The sequence below is a fragment of the Kogia breviceps genome, chromosome 4, assembly GCF_026419965.1.
Source record: "Kogia breviceps isolate mKogBre1 chromosome 4, mKogBre1 haplotype 1, whole genome shotgun sequence".
In the NCBI taxonomy this organism is placed as follows: domain Eukaryota; kingdom Metazoa; phylum Chordata; class Mammalia; order Artiodactyla; family Physeteridae; genus Kogia; species Kogia breviceps.
The window spans coordinates 109,917,832-109,930,842 of record NC_081313.1 but is presented as its reverse complement, the minus strand read 5'-3'; positions in this window follow the sequence as shown (position 1 = coordinate 109,930,842).

Genomic DNA, 13,011 nt, shown 5'->3' with positions numbered 1-13,011 from the left:
GGAGCGGCTGGGCCCGTGAGCCATGGCCGCTGAGCCTGCGCGTCTGGAGCCTGTGCTCCGCGACGGGAGAGGCCACGGCAGTGAGGGGCCCGCGTACCGCAAAAAAAAAAAAAAAAAAAAAAAAGCCTGGGAATATTCTATTCTCATAGACATTCCATGCCCACCAGAGTCAGCATGGTCCCCTTCTCTGCCTCCACACACCTGCAGGGTCTGCTATGTCTCTGGGTTGTCCTCCTTGGAGGTGGATGTCAGACCACTTGGTGTAACTCTCAGGGGTTCAGCTCTCTGGATCTGTACCAACCACATCCACATGGTCCCTAAACCACAAACTCTGATTATGGGGTAATGCAAAGTTCCTGGGGGACAATCACAGTGTGAAGGTAATGATCTGGGTTTCTTTCTGGAATCACCCTGGGATCTCCATTACTCAGTGTTGGCAATCCAACTAGAATCCAGCTTTAGTAGGAAAACATCCTCTCTTTTTTTTTTTTTTTTTTTAATTAGAAAGGCTATTCTTCTTTGGGTTAAAGCAGTGGTTTGGATCACAGACTTTTCTGGTAAAAAAGAACCTGATGTGAGCTATGCCTCCACCAAATACACAATTTAATACTACCTGAGGGGAGAGGGTGGGTTCACAGCCCACGAAGATGAGCCTGTGGACACAGAGGTAAGAACCTTGGCCTTGGACGGGCTTCTTGATAACACAAAGCCTCTAAGTATTCCTAACCACTGCCAAACAAGCACCAGCAGTTAGGGCCTCAGCCAAGAACGTCCCTGTTTCCACTTGCACTGAACACCATGGGAGAGAAGGCAGAGGCACAGGGCCCTCATGCCTTGATGAGAAAACCCTAGTGTTTCTCCTGAGGGCCCAACAGCTTGGAGAGGTTGAGGAGAGAAGGGAGGGTGTGGCCACCCCAGCCCTAACCTCCTTCAGCTGAGGGACAGTGGCCAAGGGACATCTAAAGGAGGGTGAAGAGTCTGGGTCAGCAGTTTTTCCTCTCTGTTCTCTCCACCCACCCTTATCCCCACCAAGCCCCGATGTCAGCCCCGCTATGCCCACCCTGGAAACCCTCGGCCACTTCCCACAGGTCCCCTCCCAGGGAAGTTCTTTAACTGGTGGGCGTGGGAAAGAGGAAGAGGAAAAATATTTCTATCCCTCACAATTCTCTCCACTCTATAAACACCCAGTTAGAAAATGACTGGGTCTGACCTGGAGATCTCATGCCAGGTATCTTAATGGCTGTTCTTACACCCGTAAGGAGAATGACTGATGAAGAAATGCAAAATCCCAACACATAAAAATGTGTTTGAAAAAGGGAAGCCCCCCAAAAGTTCCCATCTGTTGAGGCAATAAAATGATGACTTAAAAAAAAATCTTTGGGGTCTTTCCAAATCATGGAGGAAAATATAAACAGAGAAAGACATGCTCTAGTCTTAAAACTCTGACTTGGTACCAAACTAGGTGATCCCTAACAACAGTAACCAACCTCTCCCCAGCACCCTTCAGCTCACTTTGCCTCACCCAACATGAGGTCCTGGACAATTGAACAAACATTTATTGACCACTGAATGTGTGCTTCCTACCATTCCAGGAGTTGGAGCTCTGCAACCTCTAGGCGTTTTGAGAGGAGCAGGAAAACAGTTCAGTCAACATTTACTGTTTACCTGCATTGTGCTAGGTTTTAAAGTTTGAAGGGACAAGAATCTGAGAAAAGAGCAGCTAAGAATAATCCAACCTGGGAAGTACTAATCTACAAATAGCACCACAGGTGCAAGAAACAATTAATTCTGCATGGTGGGATCAGGGAAGGTGATCTAGAGAGGTGACATTTAAGTGGGGCTTTAAAAACATATTAGGATTTTGATGGGTACAGCTGGGAAGGAATGGCATTCCAAGCAGAAAGAACTGAGTGAGCAAAGGTTACGGTTGGGAGGGGTGGTATGGACAGTTGGTCATGTGGGGTACGGCATGTAGTCAGGCCAGTGGCGCCAGAGCATGGGGTCTGGGAGCAGGGAAAGAGGAAATAAAAGGCAGGCTGCGGTTTATGATAGCCATGGATAAGTGCCATCCAGAGGATCAGCCTGCAGCTTCAGCATCTTCTATACTTACCATTCAAGTCAAGGCCCCATTGCCTCCTAGGAAGCTCCAAACCAGTGGCAGATTATGGCAGGGGTGGTAGGGCTTGTCCATTTCTGCTCAAAGTGGGACTCCTCTAACAGGCAATCTTTATGCTGGAGCTTCCCATTGAGCTGACTGAGATGTTCTCAAAACTGTATCACAGTCAGAGGATCTTCCTACCCAATCCTCCTTCCTTCCCCCATCTCCTTTCCCAGGAGGTAGACCTCCATTGCTGGATTGCCCTCTGAAGGCTGCCTTCTCCCTATGTACTCCTGCTCCCTTCCTTTTATCTTTCATAGGCATTACCCACCAGCCCCCAAGTAAATCTCCTGTACTTCAAATTCCATCTTGGTGTCCTCTTCCCAGAGGACCCAAACTGACTGAGAAGGATCCTGGATGAATGCTCCGTGTCTGGACTCTGTCTTGTTGGCAAGGAGGAGCCGTTGAGATCTTTTAAACAGGGGAAGCCATGATCAGATCTGAATTTTATAAACATTATCTAGCAACAGAGTAAGGAATGAACCAGTGGGGAGGGAACATGGTGGCAAAAGGACCATTTAAAAGGACAGTGCAGGGCTTCCCTGGTGGCGCAGTGGTTGCGAGTCTGCCTGCCGATGCAGGGGACGCGGGTTCGTGCCCCGGTCCGGGAAGACCCCACGTGCCGCGGAGCGGCTGGGCCCGTGAGCCGTGGCCGCTGGGCCTACGCGGCCGGAGCCTGTGCCCCGCAACGGGAGAGGCCACAACAGTGAGAGGCCCGCGTACAGAAAAAAAAAAAAAAAAAAAAAAATAAATAAATAAATAAATAAATAAATAAATAAAAGGACAGTGCAGGGCTTCCCTGGTGGCGCAGTGGTTGAGAGTCTGCCTGCCAATGCAGGGGATATGGGTTCGTGCCCCGGTCCGGGAAGATCCCACATGCTGCGGGGTGGCTGGGCGCATGAGCCATGTCTGCTGAGCCTGCGCGTCCGGAGCCTGTGCTCCGCAACAGGAGAGGCCACAGCGGTGAGAGGCCCGCATACCAAAAAAAATAAATAAAAAGACAGTGCATTTATTGGAACAAGATTTTGACATGAAGAAACTGGCAGCATCTATAATTTTCTATGTATATACTCTTTAACTCAACAATCCCAATTTTAGAAATCTTACAGAAACGGTAGCACAAATGCATGAAAGTATAAGGATGAGGATGTTTATAGTAGCCTCATATATATTAGGATGACATCAGAAAACTCCATGTTCATCTGTAGGAAGGAAGATAAAAAATGGTACATCCACACAATGGAATAATACCATGCAGCCTTTAAAAAGAATGCAGCAGGTCTCTTTGTACTGTCTTAGAAAGATGTACACATTATATTGCTGTTTGTAAAAAGCTAGTTGCTGAACAAATATACTGCAAGATCTAGTTTTCACAGACAAAATTGTGCATATACATATCTTCTACATGTGCTTGTGTAAATAAGTCTAGAAGGAGATACGTCAACTGTTGATAAAGGTTATTTTTCGGAGTGGAGGGCTTTTACTTTTTATGTTTTTACAAAGTACTAGCAATAGAGAGATTCAAGCTTTAATTTTATTTAGTTTGGTATTTTTCTGTACTTACCAATTTTTAAGGTGATAAACATAGTTCATTCCTCTTAAAAGAAAACAAGATTTTAATTTAAAAAGCTCTATGTCCACCTGGAAAAAATATATAAAAATTCTTCATATTTCCTACTCAGAGAAAAAAATAACAAAAAGCTCCTAGGATATTTGGGATGTCTGTCAATGACCTGGTCTAAGTAAACAGGAATTAGAGATGATCTGGAATAGAGCTGAACACAGGGTGGCAAAGACAGAAGTTCCAGAAGAAGCCCAGAGTGCTATCCTGGGTAGTGGGTAGATGACCCACAGAGGAGGGGTGAGTGGGGGAAGGAGACGGAGATGGGATGTGTGCTGAGTGTGCTGGACTGAGTGTGGAGGCTCAGGCCAGGCCAGGTGGTGTAAACGAGAAGTGATGCTGGCTCCTGTCCCACAGCTAGGAGAGTAGCTGGGGCTAGAAACTTATGACCTAAGAAAGACTCAAAACTCACCAATGGATGAAAATGCTAAATATAAACAGGGAAACTGTTAACAACAACAACAAAAAAACCTAGAACAAACACTGGTGAATGTTATCTGATCTGAATGGAGAAGGACTTTAAATACAAAAGCAAATAGCATTTTAAAAGTCTGTCAATATTACAACATTAAAAATAAACACCTATACTTTAAAAACAGAACTCACAAACAAAATCAAAAGTCAAGCAAAACTGGAAAAATATTCACAATATTTACAGAGAGGAAATATCCTTCAAAAAAACCCAAAACAAAACACAGATCAGTAATGAAAAAAATGGTTCAGAAGAAAACAGAGCATTTTGTATTAATTACAATTTGGTTCAATTACATATAATGGAAAACAACAGTGGCTTAAACAAGATGGAATTTTATTTCTCTCTCACACATTAGAAAAAAAAGTTCACAGTCCGTTCAGGGTTGGTATAGTAACTCCAGGAGTCATTAGAGACTTAGGTTTCTTCCAGCACATTCTGCCCCACCCATAGGGCACAGCTCTCATGGTCCATTTTGGTTGCTAGAGCTCTAGTCATTGTGCCCTCATTTAAGAAAGTAGGATGGAAAAAGGGAGTGTGGATAGAAGGGCACCTCCCCCTCCTTTTAAGGAGACTTATTAGAAGTCCCACATGATGATTACATCTCATTGGCCAGAGATCAGTCACATGGCCATACCTAGCTGCAAGGGAGCCTGGGAAACATAGCCTTTCAGTTGGGTGGCAAAGGCCTCAGCTAAAAATTGGGTTTGTTACTAAGAAAGAGGGGGGAAAGGATATTGGAAACAACTAGCAATTTCTAACATACAAGTGAACAGAATTCTCAAAAGAAATACAAATGTAAAACTTTTTTAAAGGGTCAACTTTACTAATAAATAAATGTAAAGCAGCCTTCTTATAGGCTTCTCCTGCTAAGATCTTGAAGGGCTGGCCAGACAAGCCATCAAGAGGACACTCAGAAGCTGACAGTCTTAATAACAACCTCCATACAGCTGCCCACAGACCGAGTACCAGGGTAAGGCCCTTCCACCTGCTGAGTGGCTCCTGGTCTTTCTCCCCAAAGTCTCCCTCTAACCCCAAGTGATGTCAGATTCTATAAACACTGGAAGGTGGAGAAAATTCTGCACCCAGGGATTCTCTAACTCAACTATGGCTACAATTAAATTTTAGGTGTTTTTGAAAGTTCCTTAAAAAGTAATACCCTCATGCAAACTGAATCAGCAGTTTCAGAACTAAAAAGAACCTCTGCTCCTTTGCTTGGAGTGTCACAAACCAAGCATGAAAACCGGCCACTAAACATCCATTAATAGGTTTTATCTCAGTGCCCCCTTTCCTCCAAAAACCAAGTAGTTAAATTTGTTCATGTGGATGTTCAAATACTTGCATGCTCCCATCTGCGTGTCTGCTTCAGGTGAATCTTATATTCTGATTCGGGAAATGTCTGCCTGGAGTGAGTTGGTACTCCCATGGGATGACTCCTGGTTGGTAGGGAGGCCCAGAGAGTGGTCTGAGCTCATGAACCCCAGCATCCTTTCCTTAAGCCTTTGCCTGTTGCTGACTTGGCTCCTTAGGAATCTGTCTTAACTCTACAAGCTATTCTTGAGTGTCTGGTATAGGCTCCAGAGCAGAGCATTCTTGGCTATCTGTTCTGCTCCAGCATCCTTCTCACATGTACTGACTCTTCCCCTCTAGGCCTTTGTACAAGCCACTCTCTCCGCCTGGAACATACACTCTGTATTATTCACCTGGCTAACTTCACCTCATCCTCCAAGACCCCTCAGGTGTCACTGCAACCAGGGAGCCTTACTGAACTTGTCTCCTCCCCTCAACACCCAAAGGGATTGGGAAGCCCGTTGTATGCTCCCACTAACCCTCTTTGATTGTCTCACCACAGCACATACCACAGTCTTGGTTTCCTGGCCTAACTCTCCCAACAGACTGAAAACCTCTTGAGGGACCTTGACATATTCATGTTGGTTTTACAACAGTTCAGCAGAGTGCCTGGCACACAAAGGATACTCAATAAAGTTTTACAGAATGAATGTTTAGGGAATAATTCAGAAAATAGAAAAGAAGTGTCACAAATCCCAAAGCATCAAGTTAACCAAACTTGATGAACATATGTTCATCAAGAACATATGTTCTAGAACATTCTTCCTCTCCTCTTGTTACCCGGGCTCTCCTGCTCCAATAGCAGTCAGGACTGGTAAACTTATGACTGTTCACCTGCTCTTTCCTCGGTCTTCTTCAGGAATCCTCTTAAATGCCACTTCCTCAGGGGCTATCTCTGACCACCTAATCCAAAGTAGTCATTCAGTTGCTTGATTACACATCAGTTATTTTAATTTGCTACACAGTGCTCACTGTGTTGCCATTTTATTTATGTGTTTGTTTAATTATTTTCTATCTCCAGCACTAGACCGTAAGTTCCATGTGAGCAGGAACCTTGTCCACAGGTGTATGCCCAGCATCTGACGAAGTGTGTGCTATACAGTGGAGTGTTCATTAAATGTCTGTTAAATGAATGCATGCTACTGTTAACTGCATTCTGATTTAATTTGATGTTTGCCTTCTCTCTTTGCTCTTGGATTAGGTGCTCCAGAGAAATGGAGAAGGGTCTCCCTCATGGCATTGGAGGGTGAGAGGGGGACCTCAGTTCCCTTCCTAGGCCAAGATGGGGTATGTTGCCTACCTACAGCTTCCTTGTGACCAGATGCTGAGGAATCTTGGCCCACGTATCTGCAGCCTCCAGATGCTGGAAACGCTCCTCCAGCTTTCTGTGAGAGCAGCTCCAGATGCCCATTGCACAGCCTGACAGAGGAATGTGTTCAGGGCTACTAGCTGGCTTGGCACCCATCAGGAAGAAAGTGCAGTGGCCAGCACACTGAGAACAGAAATCTTCCTTTTCCATATCGCCACCTTGAGAGTACACGTAGCCGCCTGGCTGGGTGCAGAAGCTGGCCCTGCCTCACGTGGCTTGGCAGCGTGGTTCTCTGGCTCTGCTTTAGAACTGCCTTGAGAAGCTGCAGCCTCTGTTCCTGCAGAAATTGCTCTGCCAGCTCAGGGGAGGGCCAGGACTGGAGTCTCTCACCTGTCCCTGGCCCTTCCTTGAAGTCCTTTGGTTTACTGGAAGTCATAAACTATGAGAGACAGCCTTTATCACACTCTGAACAGTGCACTCTTAATGTTTAACGCCAGAGGCTGAAACGACCAGGGACACTGGCCTCCTGGTTACTCCCAGTGACTGATATTTGCACCTGGTAATTGAGGTCAGATTTGCTTCTCTTAAGTCACATGGTTTGCTCCAAGGCAGGAAGACGTTGGGGCCACTTGTTGCAAAGAAACCAGGAGGTGATCACAGAAACGCTGCAAACCAGCTTTGGCAGCAAAGGCCATGCTTCCCAAGGAGCCAGCCCTGGGAGCATGGAGCTGAGCTGGTAAATGACCCACGTGGGGTCTAAACCCCAACATTTGACTCAGAGCAAGCTTAGGATACTTTTCTTCCCTCTAAGATAGCTACTAAATGGAGTCAACTTTGAATCCTTGCTGGAATAGAGTGGGACATTAATTAATTAACAAACTAATTAAACATACTGAATAGGCCACCCAGAAGATTCTGGTCACTTAAGGGTCTCCAAATCACAGTACAGGCCCCACCCTGTCCAGACACCCTAATCTTGCTCCAGGATTTGCTTGACCTCAGGTATTTATGTCCTGGTTGTCATGGAAGCAGCTCAGATAAACAGCAACATAGCCAGCCTGGCTTCTCTGCCAGCCTCAGGTCCTTCTGAGCGTGGTAATGCTCCCTGGTGGCCACTGGTGGTCCTGCCCACTGGGCTGGACGCAGCCCTACACCAACTCACGCCTGATGCCTCTTTCAGGTGGCCTCTTGAGGAACACAATAGGTGCTCAATAACTGCTTGTTGAATGAAGAATCCCCCAGGGTGTATGTTGGCTCTCAGGCTTCACGGCTTAGATAATCCTTCAGTGGCTGCTGTGGCTACAACAGATCCACCCCTACATGGGTCACCCCAGGGACTGCAGGCCATGCTGAACATGGCCACTCATCTCCTCAAGTGACCCAGTTAGTCCACAGGCCACTTCCTCTGCTCCCAGAACCAGGTGGCTACAGACCTGTGAGGAAGGAGTCAGCTGTGGTCAGGCAACTCGGCTGGAGGGCAAACAGGGACGATGTCTGGCCACAGTTGCACTGGATGCCACGCATCACAGTGAGAGTGGCAGAAGACCCCCCCACTTGCGTGCCAGTGGAACGTCACCCTCACTGTCTGCGTGTCCACCTGAGGACAAGAGCACACTCTCGACAGAACGACCCTCGAGGATGGACAGCTGGCCTCAAGAGGACACTACAAGGGAACTAAGAGAGAAGCCACTGTCCCCACAGACCCTGAAATGGTTACCAAAGGAAGAGCCACAGTGTTCTCAGGAAATTTTCTAAAGTGGGACAGATTCTCCCCTCTGTGACATACACAAAGGGCATTGGGGGATAGACCAGATTACCTGATCTCTCAAGGCCACCAAAGTCAACCACTGCCCTGTTTAGGGAGGCAGTACAGGGCTGAGTGTGGACTGTGGAACTGGACCTGTGAAGCCCAAGTCTGCTGCATGAAAGTGTAGCTTAGGCATCATCTAACCTCTGTTTCTTAATTTAGTCATTATGTGAATTAAAGAAGATAATATACATAAAACTTTTAGTATAAAACCCTCAATACGGGCTTCCCTGGTGGCACAGTGGTTGAGAGTCCGCCTGCTGATGTAGGGGACACGGGTTCGTGCCCCGGTCCGGGAAGATCCCACATGCTGCGGAGCGGCTGGGCCCGTGAGCCATGGCCACTGAGCCTGCGTGTCTGGAGCCTGTGCTCCGCAACGGGAGAGGTCACGACAGTGAGAGGCCCGTGTACCGCAAAAAACAAAACAAAACAAAAAAACCCTCAATACATTTTCACTATATAACTATTTTTTCTTTCAAGAACACTGAACTAAACAGAAAAGAAAGAGGGAAATGAATGGCATGGCATTACACGTCAGCAGAAACTTGATTACCCACCCCAGATAACAGAAATGACTGCAAATAATAGTACAGCAAAGACAGGTTTGAGCTTTCTGGCTCAGTCATTCTAGGCTCCTGAGTCATGGCAGATGTACAGCCTACATGAAGCTGAGCCACACGTGAAAGCTGTTTCCACCCACAGACTAGTGGAGCCTACTGATATGCTTAATAAGAATGACAAGGATGATAAAAAAAATAGCTACCATGGGCCACGCACATGCTAAACAGTTCACACAGGTTATTTTATTTAATTCAAACTGCAAATCTGTGAGGTAGGTTGTTCTTGTTCCCATTTTACAGATGTAGAACATGGGAGGTAAAGTAGCTGAATAATTTCCCAAGTACACCCCCCACTCACCTGTGTACACACACAAAGAAGCAGAGCTGGGATTCAAACCCAGGCCTAACTGACTGTGGACTTCTCCACTGTGCTACACCATCTGAAGCAAAATTCTAAGAGTTGTCCATACCCTGGGAAAACGCACTTGGGTAGTCCTTAAGTCTACTTTTCTAGGAGCAAGGGCCACAACTGTGTATCTAAGACCAATGGGAGCAGTCCTCAGATGACAGTGTGACTAGGGCAGATCTGCCACTCCTGACCCATAGGGCAAAAGTCAGGCTTCTTTTTCCAAAGGGTCTTAGGGAGACTCCTCCCACACCCAGTTTGCTGCAGGAGTAAGGGCCCAGCTTTGCTCAGGGACAGAGTTCTAGAGTATCCACCTGCCATCTGCATGTTTGCACCTGTCCCCTCCCCACTCCAGGTTCAGTCTCTGTTGCCCCAGGGAGGGGGCAGGGGGTGGTGCAGGGTCTGGCCAACCCCAGGCCAGGGTGGGGAATGGGGAAGAGGAGCACTGGAAGCACACCACCCCCAGCCCCACTCCACCTCTCAGAAAACAAAGGAGGCTCCCTGCCTCTGCTACCATGGATGACCCTCCCTGAGGGGCTCTTAATGCCCAAGACTGATGGTCCTGTGTGTTGAGGAAGCCCTGTGCCCCAATCCCCTGCAATAGCCGGAACCAGCTGCCAAAGGATTAGGCTCCGAACTGTTTCTGTATATTAACATTTTCTCCTGGAGACCAAAGTGAATCCTGGGGAGGGAGCACTACTGGCCTGGGACTCCATGAGCCATGGTTCCTATTTCCAGCTTTGCCTCTAACTCTCCACATGACCTTAAGTAAGTCACTTGACCTCCCTGGTCTAGAATTTCCTTCCTGTTAAATGGGAATTATTACATATAATCATCATTGTAGCTGCCATTCACTGAGGTATTACCCTGAGCCAGGCCCTATGCTGGATGCATCATCACATTCATCCTCAGAGTATACTTTGCGGTAGGTACTATTTTCATTCCCATTTTCAGGAAACTGTGGAGGAACAGGAAAGTTAGGGGACATGCCCACAGTCACACAGTTAGTAAAGGTGGATCTGGCTCTCAGGACCATGTCAGTTTTTCTAAGCTTTTCACCACTGTGACATACAGAGTTACTTTATAAAGATCAAGGACAGTTGTAAAAATGTTTGAAAGCAAAAAAAAACAAAGGGGGGGTGGCTGCAAAATACAAATATAAATCACAACCCCCTGGACATCACTTAAGGTATAATCCTAACCCCCTGAAGCACATTCTGTGGAATCTGTCCACAGAATCAGAGACCTCCAAAATGGGAAAGACCCTCAATTAGCCATTTTTTTTCTCCCTCCTTCCCTTTGAGCAAGAATGTCATGACTAGCCAAATTCTACAGGTGGCACCAGAAAGGTCAAGTGAGGGTGACCAACTTAGGCCCTCAGCTGGCAGGTTAGGAGGGAGACAGAACCAGGATTCCTGGCTCCTAGAAGAGGGGACAGGGATGATAAAAGGCCCATTTTTTGTCAAGGTGGAGCCCCGCCAACCAGAATTTAAACATTTTAACATAATATTCAAGTACACCTTTTCTAACCTTAAAAACAAATTTTATTTCACTACAAAGCTGGTCAATATTGAGTTCTGAATATAGTTGGTCCTCTCTCTCCTGGCAAAGCTCTGTATCAGATAGGGCTCACAATTGCAGACAACAGAACAAATGGTGGTTAATACTGTCAGAGATGGTCTATACAGAAGGATACTGAGATGTGCAGGATCTGCGAGGCCTGCATATTTAGAGGCCAACCAGCCAGGAACAATGCCTCAACCACACCTTACAGCTGGGCCAAGAACAAAATCCTACCTTCCTACAGTGCCCTACAAGGCCAGCCCCTCCTCCCACTCTTCTCCTGGCTCCCTGGTGCACGGGCCTCCTTCCTGCTCTGCCAGCAATCCCAACTCAGGGCTATGAACTTAGTGTTCCCTCTTCCTGGAACACAGACAATCACATTGTTTGCTCCCAGGCTTCACCCAGATTTCTGCTCAAAGACCCCCTCCTTAGAGAAGTCTTCCTGGACTAGCCTGTCGCTTTAACCCCTTTCCCTGCTTGACTCTTACTCATAGCACCTACTGCTCCCAGATACTCTATAAAGTATTGCCTGTCTCCCAAATCAGACTGCAAACTCCATGAGGGCAGGCTGCTTTGTTTGCTGCTCTAAGCCCACAGACTGATAACTTTTAGGTGCTTAACTATTTGCTGAATACTTTATAAAGGAATAAACAAAGGAATGAATGGAAAACTTCAATACAAACCAAGTCCTCACATTCTCCTGCCCGAGCTGGAGGATTAGGGTAGCAGCATGAGTCAACTTGTGTTGTGGCTGCAGCTGTGTTGTCACCATTCCCGGATCTTGATCTGCCCTGCAGCTCCTACTCTGGAGGGAAGACATGCCTGGGGACCTGTAGCTCCAAAACTCCCCTGACAATCTCTGCAGCTCTTGGAACTTGTCCAGACTGTTGCTGTGCAGACCATGAAGGCCTGGCTGGGTTCCTGTCCCTGCTTTCCCAGGGCCTCAGATAGGCTGGGAAGTGACTTACCCAAAGTCCCCTTTTCCCCCTGGATGAGTTCAGCCCAGGGAGTGACATTAACAAAAAAATGCAGTCATGTATAGATTCAGAGGGTCACATGAGGTCAGAGTTGGGGGAAGCCTTGGTGATCTGGAGACCAGCCTGTGCTCTGCAGATAACGCAGGCCAGTGTAGGGGCAGGCGTGTGTGTGGACTCTGGGGTCTGGCAGATCCATCCTCTACCAGCTATGTGATTTTGGAGAATCTTTTGAAAAGACAGTATTTGAAAAACACTGCTTTCCTCAGATGTAAAATGGAAATAAACGTCCCTACTTTATACAGTAAGCTTGTCCTCCTGTTCAAAAGTCTTCCCTTCCCTATTCTTTATGGATATTTAAAGTGAAACTCCTTGGCTTGACAGTCAAATCCCACCACCACCAAAATCCAGTCAACCCAGTGTACCGGGTATGGTCCCTCCGACTCCCTGTGAAACTCCTGCTCCTTCTCACACCTGTGTACCTGTAGCCTTCTTCTTCTCTCCTACCTGAGCCTACCAAAGCCCAGGGGCAAGCTTCACGAAGTCTCCCCTGACATGGGCTTTTCTGGGCACTCACTCGTGTAAGTATTGCATGTTAACAGATAGAAATAAAGTTTTGACTCTCCAACCAGAATGTGGGTTCCTTGAGGGTCTCTTCTCTTATGATGTCCCCCCCCAACCAGGCATTAAATAATATGTAAAAAATCCTGCTGACTGACTCACCTGAAGTTAGAATTTAGTTAAAATGCTCCCAAATACTACCTCTATTACCCAAGGGAAGGAAAATAAAG